Here is a 25,115-nt window from a genome sequence, read left to right on the forward strand (position 1 = left end):
TTTTTTAAAGATTTTTATTTATTTGAGAGAGAATGAGAGAGAGAGAGCATGAGAGGGAGGGGGGTCAGAGGGAGACGCAGACTCCCTGCTGAGCAGGGAGCCTGATGCGGGACTCGATCCCAGGACTCCAGGATCATGACCTGAGCCAAAGGCAGTCGCTTAACCGACTGAGCCACCCAGGCGCCCTGGAAGAAGGTTTTGATGTGGCCAAGACAGGTGATGCTCGAATTGGGTTTGTGGGTTTTCCATCAGTGGGGACGTCAACACTGCTTAGTAACCTGGCAGGGGTACATTCTGAGGTGGAAGCCTATGAGTTCACTACTCTGACCACTGTGCCTGGTGTCATCAGATACAAAGGTGCCAAGATCCAGCTCCTGGACCTTCCAGGTATCATTGAGGATGCCAAGGGTGGGAAAGGTAGAGGCCTTCAAGTCACTGCAGTGGCCCGAACATGTAACGTGATCTTGATTGTTGTGGATGTCCTGAAACCCTTGGGACACAAAAAGATAATTCAAAATGAGCTGGAAGGCTTTGGCATTCGCTTGAACAGCAAACCCCCCAACATTGGCTTTAAGAAGAAGGATAAAGGAGGCATTAATCTCACGGCCACTTGCCCTCAGAGTGAGCTGGATGCTGAAACTGTGAAGAGCATTCTGGCTGAATACAAAATTCACAATGCTGATGTGACACTGCGTAGTGATGCCACAGCAGATGACCTCATCGACGTGGTAGAAGGAAACAGTTTATATCCCTTGTATCTATGTGTTGAGTAAGACTGATCAGATCTCCATTGAGGAACTGGATATCATCTCTAAGGTGCCTCACTGTGTACCCATCTCTGCCCATCACCACTGGAATTTTGATGACCTCTTGGAAAAGATGTGGGACTATCTGAAACTAGTGAGGATTTACACCAAACCCAAAGGCCAGTTGCGAGATTATATACCCCCAGTGGTGCTGCCTTACTCTAGGGCTACGGTGGAGGATTTCTGCATGAAGATTCACAAAAATCGTATCAAAGAATTTAAATACGCTCTGGTCTGGGGTCTGTCTGTGAAACACAATCCTCAAAAAGTGGGTAAAGATCATACACTGGAGGACGAGGATGTCATTCAGATTGTGAAGAAATGAAACCTTCCCCTCTACCCATGTGCTGGGTCAACCACAGCAGCTTTTCCCATGACCAAGCCCCCTACCCCAAACCCCTTCGAGCTTTGGCAGCCAGTGGATCAGGATTCAGGGGAGGGAGATGAAGGCATCCATGCTGGAACTTCGTCTTAACTTGGTATCACCTTGTAAATTCAACTGCATAAAGGACCTGGTAGGCCATCCAGCTATGTGCAGTTCATGTGTCATTGTCAGAATTTGTTTTGGGTTGGACTGAATGAGGATGGGTATATGTACAGTGAGACATCTGCAGAAGGGGTACTTGGGAGCTTGGTCTTAAGTGTGAAATGGATAAAAATGTGACTGCAACATCTTATTTGATGTTTAGTCATGGGAAACGCTTCCAAAAAAAAAAAAAACAGCAGTACTACATAATAAAATACAATATAACTGTAAAAGCTAAAATCCTATAATGAAGGATACCTTACACCTCTCCCTGCTTACCAAGGCTAAATAAAATTAAAAGACTTACGGACAACAAAGGCACACCTGTTTTAGTCATACATGCTTTCTGGATGTTTTCACGTATGAAGAGTACCTATTACCACTGCTCACATCCTAAATGAGGACTGAATGTGCTGCCCCACATGGAAAGAAAAAACCAACTCCTGTGAACGTGGGAGGAGAGACTGAGGGTAGGAAAACATGGTGAGACAGGGAAGAAATAAGGCCGCTCAAAAATCGTCAGTATACAGACAGGAATGAGCAGAGGCAAGCCCACCCCTGGCAGGCCCAGGGACCAAAGCTACAGAACTAAGCTGAGCTGCAGAAATGGGGAAGGAAAATGAAGACACAGAAGCATCTAAAGCAAAGTTAGGAAAAGGAATTCCCACTCCCCAATTAGTCTGAAAAGCAGAAAGATGAACACAAACTCAAAACACACGAAGACCTGAATTTGTTGAAATTCAGTTAAAAATATGCCCATTCAGAATCAATGTATGTTCCTTTGCTTGCCTTAAAGTATTTACTATTAGAACATCTATAATTTTATATTTATGTGGTTCAAAATTATTGGCAATGCTTTATTAAGCACCCCTGCCCCCATCCTTCAAAAGGTTTGAATACCATTTGCTCAAAGAAAAGCAGTTCTGAGTACCTTAAGCAAAAAGGGGGATATACTGAGAAACATGAGAAAAAGCAGAATGTCCGCACTTCAGGACAGGCAAGAGCCAGAGCAGCTGTGAGGATGCACAGATTCACAGAGCATCATGAAAACAATTCAGAAAGAAGACACAGCAGAGAAATGGCCAACGGAGGCCCCTGCTGTGGACCAGGGCGATTCCCAGAAAATGGTACATTTTTCTAAGCCAGGTGCCACCCTAAGTGTTGCCTGCCACACTACCACATTCATACCTAACACTCTCCTAATTTACATTTATAGTGTATCTAATATAAACGCATTAAGTTCTTAATTTATGTAAAATATTTCAATTTAAAATTAGTCCTAATTTTCATTTACAATTACAAGCTTCAAGCTTTTTGTACGTAATACCATAAAAACTTCAACTTATTGATTTGATATTGGAGTTGTTATTGGGAGAATTTGACACCAGAGTTGTAAAACAAAGATTAAGCAGCCCTAACTAGAAATCAATGATACAAATGTGTTTATCCATCCATCTTTCAAAGGAGTTTTTGTTCTTCTAGGGAGTCTGTAATTTTAAGATACTGCATGTCTTTTCAAATAAATGAACAAAATACAGCCCAAAACAGTAGTTTAAGTTCCCTCCAAAAGAAAAACACACCAAAATCTCAGGTCCCCATTAATGGAATCTCAGCATGAACCACTGAACTACTTTAATACCATGGTCCTCCTAAAATCCACTAATACCACATTATGGTAAATAATAGTAGCTTTCATAATTTTTTAAAAAGTTATAAATGCTTATTGTTTGAAAATGAGAACGTTCAGAAAATTTTCCCATAACACAGATAAACACTTTCTAGACAGGATGGTCTGTTCTTTCATACTTGCTGCACAGAGTATAAAAGTTTCCTGTTTCTGACTTAATATTACATCCCCATTACTTTTTAAACCTATTATACTTTTCTATAAGGTTTTATATTATTTATTTCAAAAGCAATCTAAGCCCCATTACAGTCAGAAAATAGAGAAAAATAAAAGAAAATTAGAATGCGTTATTTCTACTAAGAGACAGCTGCTATTAATTTTTGCATCCCACTGTGCTGCCTCCCAGCCCCTTTCCTGTTTATGTACGTATAAACAGCCCTGTATTGGAGAACCTTCCCACACCATGTGGTCAGGTCACATGGAGAGGGGCAACACAGTGCAAGGACTAAGAGCAGGGGCTCTGGGGTCAGCCAAAGCTACATTCAAAGCTCAGTTCCACCACTTATTAAGCGGTGACCTTAACCTGTCTGCACCCCAATTTCTTCATCTATAGAATAGGGCTGTAACAAGGCTAGAAGATACTGCATAGAAAGCGCTATCACAGTGCCCAGTGCATGAGAAGCACTCGGTAAAGACAAGCTATTACACTGTACAAAGCACGCTATAACCTCATTTTCCACCTAATGTATTCTGAACATCTTTCCATATCAATTAGATCTACTTCTACAACATACTTAATACCAACCCAGTACAGTTTCTCCTATGCAGCATCAGTCACTAGAAAAGTTGCCAGAAACTTTTGGTCAGGGTCACCCACTGCTAACACATAATAGAGGACTCCAACCCAGTCTCCTGTTTCCTGAAATGGGGCAAAGAGAGTCAGAGCAGTTTCCCAATGTTTCCTCACTAGCTGATTTGGGAGAAGTCACAGGGAAAATGAGATTTCACTGGGGTTTTTTGTTTTGGCTTGGTGTTTTGTTTTGTTTACAAACATGTTTATTGTCAACATCATCTATGGTAAAATTCAGTTTATTTACCCAAGAAAGAACTTTTGAAGCAAAGAAATTTTTTAAAGAAAAAAACCTTAAGCAGCATTTGAAGCTAATGAAATGCTAAATTATAAATTTTCACTCGCTACAACATCTCCATCAACATAAAAGCACAACACAACTTAGATTTCATGTTTGATTCCACAAAGAACAGTAAGAGATACAGATGACCTCTGCCTTTCTAACTATAATATTCTGTGATACTAGATTTAAGTAATTTTCAAAGTCCAGGAGTTTGTTAAAAACAACCAGCCAGTAATATCAAGTTGCCACAAATCACAAATGGCTAGTCTCACCTGCCATTAATTCTGATCCACTGAACTTCTTTATATCTTAACAATGTTCCTCTATATGTATGCTCTTCTTCAAATATTACTAAAAGTAGTTTATCCTTGGGGCTCCTGCGTGGCTCAGTCAGTTAAACGGCTGCCTTCAGCTCAGGTCATGATACCAGGGTCCTAGGATTGAGCTCCATGGCAGTGAAGGGCTCTCTGCTCAGCAGAAAGCCTGCTTCTCCCTCTCCCGTGTGTGTGTGTGTGTGTGTGTGTGTGTGTGTGTGTACACCCTCTTTCTCCCCACTGCCCTCAAAATCTTTTTTTTAAAAAGTAATTTATCCTTGCACATTTAATCTAGCTTCCTGCTAGATAAGACTCAAGTCCAATTTTTTTCACAGCTAAGACCCCAATTCAGAATGTAAAGAACGCCATTTTGGAATGTGCTGACTAAACACAAAAGTCTTGATGTTCAGTCCTTCTATCTGGCAATATCCTGTCATTATCTAGACATTAAATTCCTCACTCAGGTTGCTCAGTTTCTTTCTACCTGAATCTGTGTTCCCAAGTCCTAAACTGAATCCCCAGACTCTAATATGGCCTGCCTACTTGTATCCCTGCTAAGATCCTGCAGAAGCTCATCCCCCAGGTTCTGAATCTGTATAGCTGAAAGGGCTCTTCACAATCAACTATATTTTATTTTGTCGGTGTGTCTCCACCTTAATAAGCAATAAGCTCCATGAAGGAAGGAACTGTGCTTTATCATTGTACCTTTATTGCTTTACACAGTGCCTTGCTCCTTGAAAGCCCTTAGTAAGCACTAAACGAATGAAAGAACTCTGCTGCCCTTATCTTAAGCTAATCTGTCCACCCTACATCAGTGGAAACTACTAATGCTCACTTTTCCCAAACCACAAGGCATATAATAGAGTAAATTTGAGAAACTGCTTCCTAAAACTTCGTACTTTGCTATTTACATCTCACTCCTTCCTCTGGTTTCAATTTCTTTCTTCTTGACCAATACCTTTTAGTAGTCCTCCAGCAAGTCTATGAGTGATCTTTGTCTTTATCTACAAAGGCTTTATTTCACTTACTCCCAAACATTACTTTATATGGACTCAAAATTCCTGCCAGTCTAGACAACAGCCTCCCTCCAGTTGCTTTTTGTCTTGTTTCTAGTATTTCATCTACAATGTGTCTAAATATGAATTTATTTTTACTTAGCCTGCTTGGGGTTTACTGCACTTCTTGGAACTCAGAACTTAGGCCCTGCATTTATTATGGAAAATTTTCAGCCATTATATCTTCAAATAGTGCCTCCCCCCACTACTTCCTCTTCCTGGAAGTTCACAGAAGGTAGTACTAGACTTTCATACTAAAGGTCATGAGTCTCAAGGACTCACTTTCCATCTCTTGATGCTTCAGTATTTCATTCCAAGCAATTTCCTCAGACCTCCTTAAAAATCAGCAATTTGGGGGCACCTGAGTGGCTCAGTTGGTTAAGAATCTGCCTTCAGCCAGGTCATAATCTCAGGGTCCTGGGATCAAGCCCCACATCGGGCTCCCAGCTCAGCAAGGAGTATGCTTCTCCCTCTCCTTCTGCCCTGCCCCCCCACCCCCATCCACTCATGCTCTTTCAAATAAATTCTTAAAAAAAAAAAAAAATCAGTAGTTTGCTCTTCAATTATACTGCTCAGCTGTTTTACCTGTCCACTGAGTTTACTTTTAAAGACCATAATTTTCATTTCTGTAAGTTCTCTTTGGTCTTTTCCAAATCTTCTAATCTATGGTGTTCTTTCATTACAGTCTTACCTCTTGTATCTCTAATGATTTTAACCAAGGAATCTCTGTCTTATGTCCTGGGAGTACCTCCTAGAGTACAATTCTCCAACTTAAAACACTTGCCCACTCTCCTTCATACAGATTCATTTTGTTTGGCTGGCAATTTTTTTTTTTTTTTACTGCAAGTTCATCTTTAGCATGAACTGTTTCTTCATTTAGAGTCCCAGGTTTTTCATTTGCTCTGCAGGACAGCTTCACACTTATTTCTAAGGGCTCCACTGGTTTCCATAGTTCTATACCACATTTCACGCTAATTTCTCAGCTTGAGGGTTAGTTGCACTGTAAGAAATGTTAAATTTTAACCCACCCTCAATGTTATGTACGGCTTTGGGATTCAGAAGTTTCTCTTTTTATTTCTAATTACATACAATCTCAGGAGGACCACAGGTTTCTTTGCACTTCCTTGGACTAGGTTTTTCTAGTCTTCTTTTCACAGATGGACACCCTTCAAAGTTTTATGTAGGAAGACTTCAATCCCACCTTTCTTCTTCATGGAGACCTAAGACCATGTCTCCTATTCCTTCATGACACCCTCAGGACCAAGCCCTTGGAGCCTGCATCCAGCTCTGAGAGCAGGGCAGGTTTTAAGCTCCCAATTATACCCTGGCTTTGAGTTTTCCTTTCACTTCTGGCACCTGGGATTTCCTGGTCTATCAGGCTCGGGAATGCTTTCGTTTGTCCTTAGTATATTCTGTCCACAGTTTCTATGTGTTTGTGTCAGGGTATGGGTGGAAGTCCTCTAGATCAGCTCTGGTGGCAATGCTGATAGAAACCTGCGATTGTCACAAAGTATGAAATTAAGATGATCACTTCAGGGAGTTGTGATGATTACTTACCATTTTGCCAGATGACAACAGCCAACTTTTTTTTCAACCTTGAGAACAGTTTCCAAATTGGTTAAATATTCCCAAGGCATTTTAAGATCATTCTGTCACTACACACTTCAAATGCCTTCATAGTTTTTTTTCTTGAGAATTTCAACAGATGATTTCAACAAAGAACTCACCTGTTGACTCCATTTTCTCACTACCTATTCATTCTGTACTCCACTTCAATCTGCCTTATAGTCCTAGAACTCTAGTGAAATTACACTCAAAAAGATAAACATTTCCCACCTAATCCACAAATCCAATGGTCTCTTCTGGGTTCTCATCTTACTCATCTCCCTGCAGTCATACTGACTATTCCAATTTTGCCAGCCCACCACCCCCCCCCGTTCAGACACTTATTCCAATATTACCACCACTGTTCTCTCACTCCCATCACTCCACTCTCTTCCTCCTCCAATTTATCAAGTCACAGCCGGATTAACCTCACGATGCTCCAGTCGTGTCAACCGTTCACACGCCCCACTCTGCCCTACAGTGGCTCATTAATGTCTAGTACTATGGGAAAAGAATAGGTGAATGAGGCACAATTCCTGTCCACAAAACCATAAAAATAAGACTACCATGTAACACTGACAGGCTGCATGCTATGTACTTGCTAAGGTGCTGAACACCTTGCCTGCAACCATACCAACTGATCCTCACAGCAGCTCTATGAAGTAGGATCAATTACTATACCTACTTCAGGGATGAGAAATAATGCTAAAAGATGACTAAGGAGCCAACCTTAGGAAGCAGAGCTAGCAAATGACTGAGTCCATTTTATGCCAATCCTATCCTTTAAACAATAGGCTATACCTTCTCCACAAATATTTACAACAGAAGCCCAGACCTCACCTTTGACTGAAAAAGGTATATCTAATACTTTCCTAACAGCTGTTTGGATGCCCCAAAAGTACCTCGCATTAACACATCAAAAACCACAATCATGACCATAATGGCCAAACTAAAGTGGTCCAACCTCAGCAAATGAGCCAGAAACCTGAACATCACCCATGACATTCTCATCCACCCTCCATATCCAAACTATTACCTTACCAAATCCTTTTTTTTTTTTTTTGGCATCCTAAATCTGTCTCTACAACATCTACCTCTGTCCATCTCCAACACTATCAACCTAGCCCAGTCCAAGCTATACTACCTTCTCTCACCTCAAATGCTGATATAGCCTAACTTACCTAGGGTCATTCATTCTGGTTTTTCCCAGTCTACTCTGTTTTGCAACCAAAATGCTTTTTCCCCTTGTTGAGATTATGCTTTTAAAATACCAATCTGGCCATTTCACAGATTATGGACTCAGGACCAAAGCTTTAAGTCAATCTTTTATTTCAGGTTCTGAAGCATTAGAAATGCAGACTGATGATAGCTGGGTTTGAGTCACAGAGGTAAAGCCCATTTTCAATGACAGTCAAGAATGACACCACACACGGGAACAGAAGCAAACAGAGAGGATGACAGAGAGGACAATACCTGAGAGGTTTTGAACACTTGGCTCTAAGTTATTCCTCAGGTGGAGCTGAATCATAAATTTGCCAAGTTTCAAGGTATTCTTCTTGTTACACTGTGATACCCCAGGATGCCTCCAATGAAATCCTTTTTTTCTTAAGTAGTTCAGACTGAGTTTCTAGCTTGCAGCCAAGAGTCTTAGCTAAGAACAACGAAAGAAAAAAACCTTAGAAGAGCCAAGAAGACACACTTAGAAAAAAGGGACATGCCTACAAGGCAAAAATAAAACAAATTCGACATAAAGTAAAAATACCTTTGGCCAAAAATATATAAGTAAGTTCAATGTTTGTAAACTCATGTACCTCCTTTAAAAGGTGTTACATAAAACACTGTAGGGTAAGAGCCATGTTTTCTTTTATGTTCTACAAAACATCACAGCTTACTGTAAAGCTAACTGCCAAACAAAAACAAAAAAATTAGAAGTATAACTACACAATAAGGTAAATCATAAAGTTGCATATTTGGAAACCCATTCCCTCTGGGAACAGTTATACGTGTGTTTGTGTAAAGAAATGGTCTTTTTCGGAGGACTGGGAAAGATGGCGGAGGGTTAGGGGACCCTATTTCAACTGGTCCCCGGAATTGAGATGGATATCTACCAGACCACTCTGAGCACCCACAAAACCAGCCTGAGATGTAAGAAGATCCGGATCTCTACAAACAGAATATTGCCGGCGGTTGGTTTCAAGGTATGAAGCCGGGAGCCGTGATTCCACGGGCAGGTATCAGAGGATAAACGGCAGCGGGAGGGAGCCTGGCATGGGGATCCTACACCGCTGGTGAGCGACAGCCTTGCTCGCTGGGGATGGGGCACAGACTCGCAGACCAGTAGCAGCGGGGAAAGGACTTTAGGGCAGCCCAGGGGGGAGAAACCTGGAGCAGCGGGGTCGCGCGAGCGATCTGGGGGCAGCTGGCGGTTTTAGAAGCATAAAGGGCAGAGACACGCTCCCACCTGGAGGCAGGACTGGGGCGCTGCGGAGGGGCACACAACCCAGGAACCCGCAGTTTATAGCAGCACGGACAGAAACGGAGACAGTGTGGCCTGGAGAGCTCACTGAAGAACAGACTGCGATCTCTCTGCTCTGAGGCAGAGGAATGGAAACGGTCTCTTCTGCTCTGACTCGCGGAAGGGACACAGAAAGCCGCCAGAGAACAAAAGCCCCCAAAACTGATTCCCGTTGAGCCCATCCCCTGCCACAGCGGGGCAGGGCAACTCCGCCCAAACAGGGTTGTCTGAGTAACAGCGCGGCAGGCCCCTCCCCCAGAAGACAGGCTGGGAAAACAAGAGGCCAGCAACCCTAAGGTCCGAAGAAAACAGGTGCATCGTGCTTGTGTTCTGGTCAATAATCTGGACTCTATACATTCCCTCAAACGCCCATCAACAGAATGACTAGGAGGAGGAGCCCCCAAAATAGAAAAGACTCAGAGATTATGACTTACACAGCAGATTTACAAACGGATGCAAATATAACCAAGATGTCCAAGATGGAATTCAGGCTAGCAATTATGAAGACAATGGCTAGAATAGAGAAATCAATTAATGGCAACACAGAGTCTCCAAGGGCAGAAACGAAAGCTGAATTGGCAGAACTTAAAAAATGCTATCAATGAGATCCAATCCAATCTAGATAATCTAACAACTAGGGTAACTGAGGCAGAAGAACGAATAAGCGACCTGGAAGACAATATAATAGATAAAAAGGGAAAAGAGGAAGCCAGGGTAAAAGAACTCAGAATCCATGAAAATAGAATCAGAGAAATAAGTGACACCATGAAGCGTTCCAATGTCAGAATAATTGGAATCCCAGAGGGAGTGGGGAGAGAGAGAGGACTAGAAGATGTATTTGAGCAAATCGTAGCTGAGAACTTCCCTAATCTGGGGAATGAAACAAACATTCACGTCCTAGAGGCAGAGAGGATCCCTCCCAAGATCAAGGAAAAGAGGCCAACACCCCGGCATGTAATAGTAAAACTTGCAAATCTTAGAACCAAGGAAACCATCTTAAGGGCAGTTAGGGGGAAGAGATTCCTTACGTACAGAGAGAGGAACATCAGAATAACGTCACACCTATCCACAGAGACCTGGCAAGCCAGAAAGGCCTGGCAAGACATATTCAGGGTACTAAATGAGAAGAATACTTTATCCGGGAGGCTTTCATTTAGAATGGATGGAGAGATGCAGAGCTTCCACGACCGGCAGAAACTCAAAGAATATGTGACCACTAAGCCGGCCCTGCAAGAAATATCAAGGGGGGTTCTATAAAAGGAGAAAGACCCCAAGAGTGATATACAACAGATATTTACAGAGACAATCTATAAAACCAACGTCTTCACAGGCAACCTGATGACAATTAATTCATATCTTTCAATAATCACTCTCAACGTGAATGGCCTAAATGCTCCCATAAAACGGCACAGGGTTGCCCATCTGGACCCATCCATATGCTGCCTACAAGAGACTCATTTTGAACCTAAAGATACATGCAGACTGAAAGTGAAGGGATGGAGATCCATCTTCCATGCCAGCGGACCTCAAAAGAAAGCTGGGGTAGCAATTCTTATATCAGACAAATTAGATTTTAAACTAAAGTCTGTAATGAGAGACACAGAAGGACACTATATCATTCTTAAAGGGTCTAACCAACAAGAAGATCTAACAATTGTAAATATCTATGCCCCCAACATGGGGGTAGCCATCTACATAAGCCAACTGTTAACCAAAATAAAGAGTCATATTGATAACAATACGTTAATTGTAGGAGACCTCAATACTCCACTCTCGGCAACGGACAGATCATCTAAGCAGAAAATCAACAAGGAAACAAGAGCTTTGAATGATACACTGGATCAGATGGACCTCATAGATATTTACAGAACATTCCACTCTAAAACAACAGAATACTCATTCTTCTCGAGCGCACATGGAACTTTCTCCAGAATAGACAACATACTGGGTCACAAATCAGGTCTCAACCGATACCAAAAGATTGAGATTATTCCCTGCATATTCTCAGACCACAACGCTTTAAAACTGGTACTCAATCACAAGAAAAAATTTGGCAGAAATTCAAACACTTGGAAGCTAAAGACCACTCTGCTCAAGAATGTTTGGGTCAACCAGGAAATCAAAAAAGAACTTAAACAATTCATGGAAATCAATGAGAACGAAAACACATTGGTCCAAAACCTATGGGATACTGCAAAGGCGGTCCTAAGGGGGAAATACATAGCCATCCAAGCCTCACTCAAAAAAATAGAAAAATCCCGAATTCACCAGCTAACTCTACACCTTAAAGAACTAGAGAAAAAGCAACAAACAATGCCTAAGCCACGCATTAGAAGAGAAATAATTAAAATTAAAGCAGAGATCAATGAATTAGAAACCAGAAACACAGTTGATCAGATCAACGAAACTAGAAGTTGGTTCTTTCAAAGAATTAATAAGATAGATAAACCACTGGCCAGACTTATCCAAAAGAAAAGAGAAAGGACCCAAATTAATAAAATTATGAATGAAAGGGGAAAGATCATGACTAATACCAAGGAAATAGAAACAATTATTAGAAATTATCATCAACAACTATATGCCAATAAACTGAGCAATCTGGATGAAATGGAGGCCTTCCTGGAAACCTATAAGCTGCCAAGACTGAAACAGGAAGAAATGGACAACCTGAACAGGCCAATAACCAGTAACGAGATTGAAGCAGTGATCAAAAACCTCCCAAAAAACAAGAGTTCAGGGCCTGATAGACTCCCTGGGGAATTCTACCAAACAGTCAAAGAAGAAATAATACCTATTCTACTGAAGCTGTTTCAAAAAATAGAAACAGAAGGAAAACTTCCAAACTCATTCTATGAGGCCAGCATTACCTTAATCCCCAAACCAGGCAAAGACCCCATCAAAAAGGAGAATTTCAGACCGATATCCCTGATGAATATGGATTCCAAAATCCTCAACAAAATCCTAGCTAATAGGATCCAACAATACATTAAAAGGATCACGCACCACGACCAAGTGGGATTTATCCCCGGGATGCAAGGGTGGTTCAACATTCGCAAATCAATCAATGTGATAGAACACATTAATAAGAGGAGGGAAAAGAACCATATGGTCCTCTCAATTGCAGAAAAAGCATTTGACAAAATACAACATCCTTTCCTGATTAAAACTCTTCAGAGTAGAGGAATAGAGGGAACATTCCTTAAGTTCATAAAATCCATCTATGAAAAACCCACAGCGAATATCATCCTCAATGGGGAAAAGCTGAGAGCCTTTCCCTTAAGATCAGGAACACGTCAAGGATGCCCACTCTCGCCACTATTGTTCAACACAGTACTAGAAGTCCTAGCAACAGCATCAGACAACAAAAAGAAATAAAAGGTATTCAAATTGGCAAAGAAGAAGTCAAACTCTCTCTTTTCGCAGACGACATACTTTATGTGGAAAACCCAAAAGACTCCACCCCCAAATTACTAGAACTCATACAGCAATTCAGTAATGTGGCAGGATACAAAACCAATGCACAGAAATCAGTTGCTTTCTTATACGCTAACAACGCAACTGTAGAAAGAGAAATTAGAGAAACGATTCCATTTACAATAGCACCAAAAACCGTAAGATACCGCGGAATAAACCTAACCAAAGAGGTAAAGGATCTATACTCTAGGGACTACACAACACTCATGAAAGAAATTGAAGAAGACACAAAAAGATGGAAAAATATTCCATGCTCATGGATCAGAAGAATAAACACTGTTAAAATGTCTATGTTACCCAGAGCAATCTATACCTTCAATGCCATCCCGATCAAAATTCCAATGTCATTTTTCAAAGTGCTGGAACAAACAATCCTAAAATTTGTATGGAATCAGAAAAGACCCCAAATCACCAAGGAAATGCTGAAAAAGAAAAACAAAGCTGGGGGCATCACATTGCCCGATTTCAAGCTATATTACAAAGCTGTGATCACCAAGACAGCATGGTACTGGCACAAAAACAGACATATAGACCAATGGAACAGAACATAGAACCCAGATATGGACCCTCAACTCTATGATCAACTCATCTTTGACAAAGCAGGAAAAAACATGCAATGGAAAAAAGACAGTCTCTTCAACAAATGGTGCTGGGAAAATTGGACAGCCACATGCAGAAGAATGAAACTCGACCATTCTCTAACACCATTCACAAAGATAAACTCAAAGTGGATGAAAGACCTCAATGTGAGACAGGAATCCATCAAAATCCTAGAGGAGAACATAGGCAGTAACCTCTTTGACATCGCCCACAACAACTTCTTTCAAGATACATCTCCAAAAGCTAGTGATACAAAAGCAAAAATGAACTTTTGGGACTTCATCAAGATAAAAAGCTTCTGCACAGCAAAGGAAACAGTCAACAAAACAAAGAGGCAACCCACAGAATGGGAGAAGATATTTGCAAACAACACTACAGATAAAGGGCTGGTATCCAAGATCTATAAAGAACTTCTCAAACTCAACACCCAAAAAACAAATAATCAAGTCAAAAAGTGGGCAGAAGATATGAAAAGACACTTCTCTGAAGACATACAAATGGCTAACAGACACATGAAAAAATGTTCATCATCATTAGCCATCAGGGAAATTCAAATCAAAACCACACTGAGATACCACCTTACACCAGTTAGAATGGCAAAAATGGACAAGGCAAGAAACAACAAATGTTGGAGAGGTTGTGGAGAAAGGGGAACCCTCTTACACTGTTGGTGGGGATGCAAGTTGGTACAGCCACTTTGGAAAACAGTGGGGAGGTGCCTCAAAAATTTAAAAATAGAGCTACCCTATGACCCAGCAATTGCACTACTATTTACCCCAAAGACACAGATGTAGTGGAAAGAAGGGCCATATGCACCCCAATGTTCATAGCAGCAATGTCCACAATAGCCAAACTGTGGAAAAGAGCAGAGATGTCCTTCAACAGATGAATGGATAAAGAAGATATGGTCCATACATACAATGGAATATTCCTCAGCCATCAGAAAGGATGAATACCCAACTTTTACATCCACATGGATGGGACTGGAGGAGATTATGCTAAGTGAAATAAGTCAAGCAGAGAAAGTCAATTATCATATGGTTTCACTTATTTGTCGAACATAAGGAATAGCATGGAGGACACTAGGAGAAGGAAGGGAAAAAAGGGGGAGGGGAATTGGAGGGAAAGATGAACCATCAGAGACTATGGACTCTCAGAAACAAACTGAGGGTTCTAGAGGGGAGGGGGAGGGGGGGATGGCTTAGCCCGGTGATGGGTATTAAGGAGGGCATGTACTGCATGGAGCACTGGGTGTTACACGAAAACAATGGATCGTGGATCACCACATCAAAAACTAATGAGGTATTGTATGGTGACTAACATAATGTAATAAAATTTTTTAAAAAATGGTCTTTTTCTAGTAATACTTTACAGTTACTATTCTATTTGCTGGTTGTAATTTGCATTGTCAGGTATTATAAACTCACCTTGCTCATAGCCAAATATTTTAAGTATTACGTAAGTATACTGAAAAGTAGTGTAACCATGGAAAGAAAAAAATTAGCTGTGAAAACTACAGATTATATCCTCCATAAACACTTTTTCTGTTGCCATCTGGTGGTTCATGTATTAAATCAACACTCACACTCATTGTATATAAGGGTTTGGTCCACAAAATAAAAATCTCCTATTCTTCTTCCACCACATGTAACACCTAGGACGAAGGCAAACAGAACCAACCTTCACTTTGAAAATTCACAAAGTGAATAAACCACAAAGACACAAATTAAGGATCACACCAAAGAACCCACAGAAACTACAACTTCTGGAAATGATCATCCTTATCTAAGCAGATAGGTATAACCTATGTGATATAAGCTATGAAAATCCCTCCTTACCTGAAATATTTTTCCAAACTAGTTGTCTACTTGGGTTGCTAAAATTCCCACCACCAACTACTCTTAATAAAGACAACTATTGGGGCATCTGGGTGGCTCAGTTGGTTGAGTAACCGACTCTTGATTTAGGCTCAGGTCATGATCTCAGGGTCATGAGATGGAGCCCACGTTAGGCTCTGAGCTGGATGAGGGACTTCTGTTTAAGATTCTCTCTCCCTCTCTCCCTCTGCCCCACCCCACCACCCATGGGCTCTATAAACAAATACATAAATACATACATAAATAAAGGCAACCACGGGCACTCCTCTTTGAGTAGCCATAGCCATTCTTTGGTTACCTCCCTATATTTTTTTCTTGAAAAGATCATTCATTTTTATAAAATCAAGCTTACATATCTGACAGCTTCCAAACCTCTCCTGATAAGGAATCATGTCTAGAATACAGAAGAGAATTCTGAAAGGGAGAAGAAGCAACAGAACATTGCACCAAAGGTTAACTTTATCTACGTAATAATATGGGCCCACAAGTCTAGCCCATTCTCTACAGCCCATATCGCCAAAGGCTGGCCTTGTCAGTTAAAACATACTTAGCAAAGCCAAAAACAGTGCAGAAACTATAGTCTTAGCCCATGTTCAACAAGCTAATCTCCAAAGATCAGTAAATAGATTTACATGACTGACACATGTCAAGAAATTGGATTATTTGATAGCTGTTATCTTCACTAGACATTGTATATCAACAGAGTGCTAGCTAAGCCTGTTAAGAGTGAAAAATAGTTCTTGTGTTAATTTTGAGGGCCTTCTGATTTACTAAAAGTCCCTAAGGAATACAATTAACCAACATAACATTAGGTTGAGCACAGAAACATCAACAAACACCACCTACCAATCTCTTTAAATTACTGACGGTCACTGTCCTATAAATATCCTCATATCTATCACTATTTCATATCTTTTTAAATTTCTCTCTGCATTAATTACCTCCAGATTTCAATTACTCTTGCCCTTTCTTCTTCCAGCCATTTAAATAAATAAGCATTTCATATTTTTAAGGAAATTTATTTCTCCAAACTGCAGGCTTACACTGATAAATTATGGCACTAATTCATTTTACAGAACCTAAAGTTTTGAACATGAACCATTTTCAGGCTAGAGTAAATACATCATGTGCTAGACGGCAGGAGAAATACTGTACTGCATCTTAGTTGTCTTTGATATTGTAAATACCCTGGAAAAAGTACAATGAAGAGAATTAGGTTCCAAGAGCTAAGACATATGGAGTTACAGAATCCCCAGATAGGACACACACTTACAGAGTCTAGTAAAGGGCTGAAAGGATATGACAACATACAGAAGATCAGAGAATCAGAACAGAATGATTTTAAAGCTCTAGTCTAACCCCATCCTTTCACAGATGAGAAAACAGACCCAGAGAGGCTAACAGATTTACTCCTACTGCAAGTTAGTTACAGAGTGAAATAAAAACCAGGTCTACTGATACTTAGACCATCGCCTTTTCTATTCACCACATCCATGTTTCTAGGAAAGCTTTACAAAAGTATTCTCATTCCCACAAGACTGTGGGGGCAGGAGGCAGGCTAAGGCTTTAGAGCTGCCTATCAAGAGGCCAGACCACCTAAATACTAGAATAACAAATATATAAATATCTAGGGTTTCCTAGAGCAGTGCTCCCATAACATCATTTATTCATTTTATATTTGGATATACCAAGAATAGCGTTAATACAATGAATCTCTAAGACTAATAATATATTTCTCCAGAAGAGGTCTCAGATATGGGATCGATAAGTGGCAGGTAAGTAGCTGTCTAATTCTGACAGATTTTTGCATTTCAAAAATTCACTAAAAAACTTAGGACTAATTTCTATGTGCTAATACAAAAGGATGGCAGAGGAATGGGTACCATATTCTCTGTCCCCCAGTTGACAAAATATATTGGTCAGGACCATGTGTACAAATGTTTATGCCTTTTTTATCAAAGGAGATTTACAAACATAGGGGGAAATTTAAGGAAGTAACTTATAGGGCACCTGGGTGGCTCAGTTGGTTAGGCGACTGCCTCCGGCTTGAGTCATGATCCTGGAGTCCTGGGATCGAGTCCCACATCGGGCTCCCGGCTCAGCGGGGAGCCTGCTTCTCCCTCTGACCCTTTCCCCTCTCATGCTGTTTCTCTCTCTCTCTCTCTCTCTCACAAAAAAAAACAAACTTTAAAAAAAAAAAAAGTAACATAGGCATGTTGGAGCCTAATTATAATAAAAAACTATACAAATGAAAATGTTCACATTAAGTAGAAATGTATCATCACTTAGAATATTTAACCAAATAAAAAAACATCTTCACTTTTTAAAAAATAATTCTACTTTAACTCCTCTTTATACTATACCTTTCAACCTGATTTTTATTTCCCTACCTCAGCTTTACTCACCTTCCATGGATTTGGACTTCAAGAGTCTACTTCTTAAAACTACAGCTTTTAGTGACACCTGCCTGGCTCAGGTGGAAGGTTTGTAAGAGCATGCAACTCTTGATCTCGAGGTTGTAAGTTCAAGCCCAACGTTGGGTATAGAAATTAAAAATATTAAAAAAAAAAAAAAACGCTACAGCTTTTATTACTTCTTGCAGAAATTTAAGCTGTGACCTAGTCAAAACCAGTTTGTCTGTTTTCCTACTCTGGGTCTTTCATTCTGTAGATTCAGTCAACCAACATGACTAGTCTCTGATCTAGGGGACACCTAGAGGACGGCCCCAAGTTCATGTCTCTAAACAAAAAAATATGCAAGGGCTCTAAAGAGTGGAAATAATATAAAGGCAACTGGTAGGTAGAATTTAATAACATCTTGATTCCATTTAATTACCTAACTTGTCAGAGTTCCACTTTGTTTTACCCCAATATTTAAGGGCACAAGAAACTTCCTAGCTAGGTATAATCCCAGTAAGTAGCTAAACTTAACCATGTTTACATAAAAGGCATGCTGAAGCAAACTAACAAAAATTCTGTACATTATAAACCCCACCTCTTTATTTGCATTTAAAGGACTTAAATTCATGTACTTGAATGCAGATAAAAGAATTTTCCAACTGTTCCTCAAAGAAATGGTTGGTACACTCCCAGTGGTCAATTCTGGGGTGTTCAAATCTGCCAACAGACTGCCACAACCTATTCTCAGTTGGAATTGGAAAATTACAGTACAAAAAAGATTCTTTATGAAGAAAAACTCCAAAATGGCAACATTTTATTAAGGGAGAGGAATGGGTATATGGAGGGGGTTATGCATATTTCCTCTTCTCTCTTCCAAATTACCCAATGGAATTTAACAATGACAACAGTAAATAAGGTAACCTGAAATTTGAGGTCCAGTAACAACACAGTATTTAAAAAACATCAACTACCATCTTCCCTTGGTATTGATCTGATTGCTCTCCCTTCCCATAGAAAGCTCCAGGCTACATGGAAGGCAGTCCAGCCTAGTGGTTACATAGACTGTAGATTAAGCAGTCTGCTTTCCATTTTGGCTCCATCACTATGAGCCTCAGGACCTCAAGCCAATTAGTTAACAGCTCTGTGCCTCAGTTTCCCCACAGGTAAAAGGAATACAAAATGCTACCTACCTCTCAGGGGTTGTTGTGAAGAGTAAATGAGCCTACTTATAAAGCACTTAGTGCTTGGCACATAAGAAGGGTTCAATAAAGGTTAGCTACAGGTGGCTATACATAAGGCTGCATAGAGGGTGATAATTGCTTATTACTGGATTTACAGTTACCAACCAAGTGGCCAGTTGCCATCTGTTAAACATGCAGTGTTCTAATAAAATTTAATCAGTGAGTATCTGAGCACTCAGTGTAGCACTCTCTATGAAGACTCTCCAGTAAAGCAGGTAGTCTGGAACTCAAGTTCCAGATAAAACTCGAATCACAAAGTTGTGAGAGAAAGGGGGTCCAAGAGGAAAAGGGGAAACCAAATGCTTCTGGGGTAAGAAAAGCATAAGGCCCCAAAAGGAAGCTAGATATGCAGCAAACCCAATTAGCACAGTTTTGTGACTTCTCCAGCAAACCAGTGGCAGAGAAGCCTAATTAGTAGACCCTACCCAAGGCTGGGAATTGGCCTGAGAAAAGTGATCCAGGTACAGGTCCAGGTAAGCATCCAGACAACATGAAGTCAGACTAATGATGACAGAGAATTGAGCGAGATAATGGGATTGGCCAACAAGGATAAAACCAGAGCACAAAGATACAAGCATCACCCATGGAGTTTTAAATGCACAACTTCACGCTCCACAGATCCTCCAGGTCAGAGGTGAAGGCCAGATGACTGTATTTTTAAAATTTCACTGGTGATTCTGATGCATACCGCACACTAGCACAAAGTAGGAACCCAACAGTAGGAAGAAACATTAAGTGATTAAAAGTTGATTAAGTCAGGGAGAAACTTCAAAGCTTGAGATCACAAACATGGAGCAAGTTTAAATGAAAGGTTCAAAGTGTATAAAAGGTCACTGGAATTTGGGGGGCAGTGGAGTACTATAAAACCACACGGCCAGCAACAAGGTTCAAAGGGAAAATGCATCATGTGGTCTCATTTCAAGGGTTAGAGCAATGGTTCTCAAACTTGACTGAACATTAGGATCATCTGAGGAGTTTTTAAATCCGATGCCCAGGTCAAACCTCAAATTCTGGAAATGAGATCCAGGCTTCTATATGGTTTAAAGCTCCTCCGTGACTCCAGTGCGTACCCAGTTAGGAGAAACATGGAGCCAGAGAGGCTCCAGGAAAGCAGCAGGTAACTGGAATGAAGAAAGACATAAGGCATTCTAACTTAGTGTCCTCAACCCCTGGTGTGTATCAAAATCGCCTGGAAAGCAAGCTGTGGTTCTACAGGATCACCAAATTTCCCCAGGTAATTCTGATACGCACCAAAGTTCAAGAAGCATCAATCTAAGTGGTGATAACTCCAAAGGAGAAACTGAGAACTATGAACAACCCCAAAGCAGTAACTGAGGAGAGCATTTCTATCCCTCTCAGCCTGATGAATATAAACTGTTGGCACAGGAGGCTATATTGAACGTAGTAGGCTATACTAAACATTACCAGGATCAACAAGCCTATCAAAGATCTAGCAATAAAACTAGGGCATCACAGACTAAACGTATATGATACTTATGATCCAACCATCGTTCACCCCAGAAGGCATCCTCCCAAAACACCCAGGTCTGGGGACATCTGGCTGGCCTCAGTCTGTGGAGCATGCAAGCAACTCAATCTCGGGTCGTGAGATCAAGACCCATATTCGGAGTGGAGCCTCCTTAAATAAACTCACTCAGATCTGGCTCCTGGACATATATGTCCCCAAAACATATTAAAGTTATATTTGGAAGATCCGAACCTGGTATTTCTCCTAATGGCCAATTATGTAACTTGGGCTATGTAACTATATGTAACTTTTACTAGTCAATGTCGCACTTTTCTCCCAAAATATCATGACCAAGCCTAACCACATGAAATACCATTAGAAGACAAAGAGAAATTAGGAAATGCTTCACCTAGCGACACAATAATATGGTACTTATGACTAGTTCCAGCCTGGTGTTAAGCATTCCATTTAGAATGTTACATTTTATCTGACAAGGTTCAAGAGAACGTATTCGCTTGCATATGACCAACTCATCATCCCATCAGAAATCTCTATAGCAGCACCGGAATTTTCATTTTCAAGATACATGAGCTTTTGTCAAATGGTGACATCTCCCCAGTAATATGAATTTTCAATATGATATAAAAAATGATGGATATATTACACATCTCACAGAGCACAAAGAACAGAAGCCTGTCAATGAATTTAAAATTTGTGACAACCCATGTGAAATTTTACACTAAAAGACCTGTACGCTTTCACAAACCATATAAATGTAAAACAGGTACCCATGTTTTCACTTGCAGCAAGGAATAAAATATTCCTTCCCGACAAAGTTTAACTGTTGCCTTAGTGCAGTTTAATTATGTATTTTCATTAGCATTACAGCTGTAAAAATACGACACATTATACAGCCTTCAGAGTGCAACTGAGAACTTGAAATCCTTATAATATACCTAAGAACAAGACCACCAGATTCCCCACCACCACCGCCATGTGAACTTATGCACAAATCTTCAAATGTACAAATGTACAGGGCTTACTGCAGAGTGCAAGTCACTGCTTTAAAAAAAAAAAAAAAAGGAAAATAATAAACACCATCTCCATTTTAAAAGTCAGCCCTCAGTGATTCAGATTTCTTCGTCCGAACCTGGCTTCTCTAGCAATCTACAGATCCCATTTTACAAAACGACTTAATAAACGCTTTTCTACCAAAGTCAGTCATTAGGCAAAAAGAAACGCGCGCGCGCACACACGGTGAAATGAAAATTTTCCTAGCAATGGAGGAGTTAACCAGACATACGGCAATTTGTTTTCACGCAGCAAAACAGGAAAAGCAGGTGTGAGGAGAGCCTCGGGGAGGGGGCGGGGAGGACCACGGTCGAGATGACATTAGGTCAGCATCAACAGGAGAACCGCGAGCGAGTTGTTGCACTACCCGGGGACAGCTGTGAGTTCATACCTTGCAGACGTGATTACCTCCCAACTGTGACACGTCCCTCCACGTACATCGCCGCCACTGGACACTGCGCACCGCTAATTTAAGTTTAGAGCGCCCATCGCCGTCAGTGCCGGCTCCTTCCAGAGACAGGAGTGTGTGTCCCCCCCCCCCCCCCGCCCCCGGCCACGCCGCGAAGAACACCCAAGCCCGCTTTCCCAGAGCTGCCAAAAGCAGCAGGGGTGCGCTAACCCGAGTTAGAGACCTCCCCCGAAGGCGGCACCTACTCATGCCCGCATTTTTGTTGTCTGCTTGGATCTTTACCCTTTTCAGACCAGCCAACTTCGGCGGAGAAGGATGCTGCTGGCCAGTGGGTTTTTCACAGGACCCAGATTGAAGCGGGAAGCTCCCCGTGCAGCCGGTCCTCCGCGCCGCCGCAAGCTGCGCTCCCCATTAGCGCCCCCGCCCCGCCCCGCTGCGCTCTCGCCGGGAGCCCGGGAGGGGGGCGAAGCCGCAGGCACCCAAAGTTTTGCCCGCGGCGGTCTGCACTCCCCCCTCCCCCGCGCCCCGGACTCCGGCAGCCGGCCGTGCGGGATCGGGACCCGGGCAGGGTCTGCGGGGCTCTGTCGCTCGGCGGATCCGAGGTCCGGCGGAGATGCCGGCCGGCCGCCCGCGGGGGGCGCCGGGCTCCGACGAGCGGTCGACTCCCAACTTGGGCGGCGGGGGCCGCACGGCTCCGCTCCCGCCGGCGACAGAGCCCCGCAGGGCGCGTCCGGCGGGCAAGCGCTCGGCTGCCCGGCCCGCTGCGTCAAGCCCCGCCGGCCGCCCCGCGGGCCCGACGGCTCGGACTCGCCCCGGCCCCGCGCCCCGGCCCCCCGCCTACCTTGAGCCAGCGCCCGGAGCAAGTGCAGCTGCAGCGCCAGGAGCGCCCACCATCCGCGCCGCCGGCCCGCGCTCAACTTTGTCGCCGGCCGCCCGCCGCGCTCCCCCGCGTCCCGGCCGGGGCTCTCGGGCGCCGCGAGGGCTCCCCGGGGCCGCCGCCGCCGCTCGGGGCCGGGGGAGGACCCCCGAGGCCGCCCCGGGCCCGCCGCGCCGCCGCTGCCCCGGGCCATGCTGAGGAGGAGCTGCCGCCGCCCGCGCCCGGCCTCGGGCCCCGCGAGCGGACGGGCGGGCGGTGGCCGCGGGCCGAGCCGCCAGGTGCGGGGGCCGGGGGCGGCGGAGGGGCGCGGCGGAGGAGAAGTTGTCAGCGGGGGAAATTCCCGTCACGCCGCCCCGAACGCCCCCGCCGCCGGAGCGCCCCGGCAGCGCCACGTCTCCCGGAGGGTCCAGCGGGCGCTGAAGAGGAGACGCCGCCGCCGCCGCCCCCGCCCGGCGCTGAGGAGAAAGTGCGCCCGCCCGCGCGCCGGCGCTCGCCCTCCGCCGCCGCCGCGCCCCATTCACAGCCCGGCCGCACGCGCCGCCCGCCCGCGCCCGCCGCCGCCGCTGATTGGCCGCGGGGAGGCGGCTCGCGGGCCTCGCGCCCCGCCCCCACGCCCTCGCCTGTTTTCAAACTCGCCGCGCCCGCCCGCCTGGAATTTCGCGCCGGGCCTCGGGCTCGCCTCGGCGGCTTCCCGCGCCGGCTGCGCCCCCTAGGGACGCGCGGCGAGCACTGCAGGCCGGCGGCGTCTCCGCAAGCGCTCGGCCGACCGCTCGGGCGGGGGCGGTGCGGGCCGCAGGGGTGGGGGCCAGGGCGGCGCCGGCCTCGCCCTCCTCGGGACGTGCGGGCGCGCAGGTGGGCTGGCGCACGTGCGGCAGAGGAGCAGGTCGGCTGGGCCGCAGAGCCGCTGGCCCGTGCAGGTGGGCGCGCCCTTCCCGGCGCCCCCAGCCGGCCCTCCCCACCCCCCCACCCCCCCAGCCCCTCCGGGATCCGCCCGCTCCGGCCAGAGGGTGGGTGTTCGAGTGTTTAAGCGCCAAGTTACTGTGATTGCAAACCAGAAACAAGCGCGATCGGGTTTCCAATTCTTAACAACAAAAGGCACCACTGGGTGTAGACCCGCCGCCTGTTGCCAGGAGTGGACGCTGGCTTTGGAGAGGCGTCCAAGGTCATGTGTGGCCTGCGGGAACCACAGTGCCGGCCGCTTCCCGCCGAGGGGAGGGCCGGTCTCTGGGAAGGGTCTCCTAGGGGAAGGGGCCCTCACAGGGAGGATCTCTTAGGGAGAAGGTCTCTTAGGGGGAGGGTCGGCTAGCGGGAAGGGTCCCCTCGGGAGAAGTTCTCCCAGCGGGGAAGGGTCCCCTACGGAGAAGGGTCCCTTGGGAGCCAGGGTCTCCTAGCGCCAGGCCTGGGGAGCCCGCGGAAGGGGCGTGGGGCGGGGCGCGCAAGCTCAGCCGCATGTGGTAAGCATTAGCAGAGTTTATGGGGTGAACTAAGAGCTCCGGAGGCTGGGAGGCCAGTATTTTTGTGGGAGGAGGCCTGGAAGGTGACACACAGTCTGATGCTGTTGGCAGTTGGCCTGGAGGAGCCTGGGGGCATGTGATGACTGAGATCATGTAAGTGGTGATGGCAGCGGGACAGGGCGTGCGCCTCGCTCGGGGCTGGACCCCCAAGACACACTGGGTGCAGGTTTGCTGTGATTGTTCGGTTTATTGCCCCAGGCGAGGGAGAGGAGAGCCACGTCTCAGTTCCCGCTGCCAGAGCACCTACTGGGCACTACCCACCCTTATTAAGTCTCAACAATGACCGTGTGAAGGAAAGATGGCGAAACTGAGGCCCAAGGACAGTAGCCAAATAGAGGAGGTGGATTCTGACCTAGATCCGTTCCCAGGGCTCTGCCCCCTTCCCACGCCATGCAGGGAGGGCCAGAAAAGTGAGAAGCGCTAGTGGGCACTTCCTGATACAGCACAGACGCACCCTTTGGGTACGTTGTCCCTGAGGACAGGTGGATGAGACTGGGAGGGGGGCGTGTCTACTTTTATTTTCCATTGCAACAGCCCCGCGTCCTTTCTAACCTCCGGGGCTCTACGAGAGCCTAGGAGAGAAACGGTGTCTACTGTGCTCTGA

At 44.3% G+C, this 25,115-nt stretch overlaps 1 protein-coding gene and 1 pseudogene across 1 annotated transcript in view; one reads left to right on the forward strand and one right to left on the reverse strand.

Moving 5' to 3' along the window:
* The window catches only part of LOC112816976 (developmentally-regulated GTP-binding protein 1-like), a 1,502-nt pseudogene extending 305 nt beyond the window's left edge, over window positions 1–1,197 (forward strand).
* SDK1 (sidekick cell adhesion molecule 1) overlaps window positions 1–23,091 on the reverse strand; it is an 893,742-nt gene extending 870,651 nt beyond the window's left edge. Inside the window, exon 1 of the mRNA XM_073886319.1 lies at window positions 22,962–23,091. The gene's annotated coding sequence lies outside the window, so the exon portion shown is untranslated. The remainder of the gene's footprint in view (window positions 1–22,961) is intronic.
* Window positions 23,092–25,115: the final 2,024 nt, after the last annotated feature.

Source organism: Callorhinus ursinus, unplaced genomic scaffold, assembly GCF_003265705.2.
Source record: "Callorhinus ursinus isolate GAN/ISIS: 27379988/994484 unplaced genomic scaffold, GSC_fseal_2.0 scaffold70, whole genome shotgun sequence".
Lineage (NCBI taxonomy): Eukaryota > Metazoa > Chordata > Mammalia > Carnivora > Otariidae > Callorhinus > Callorhinus ursinus.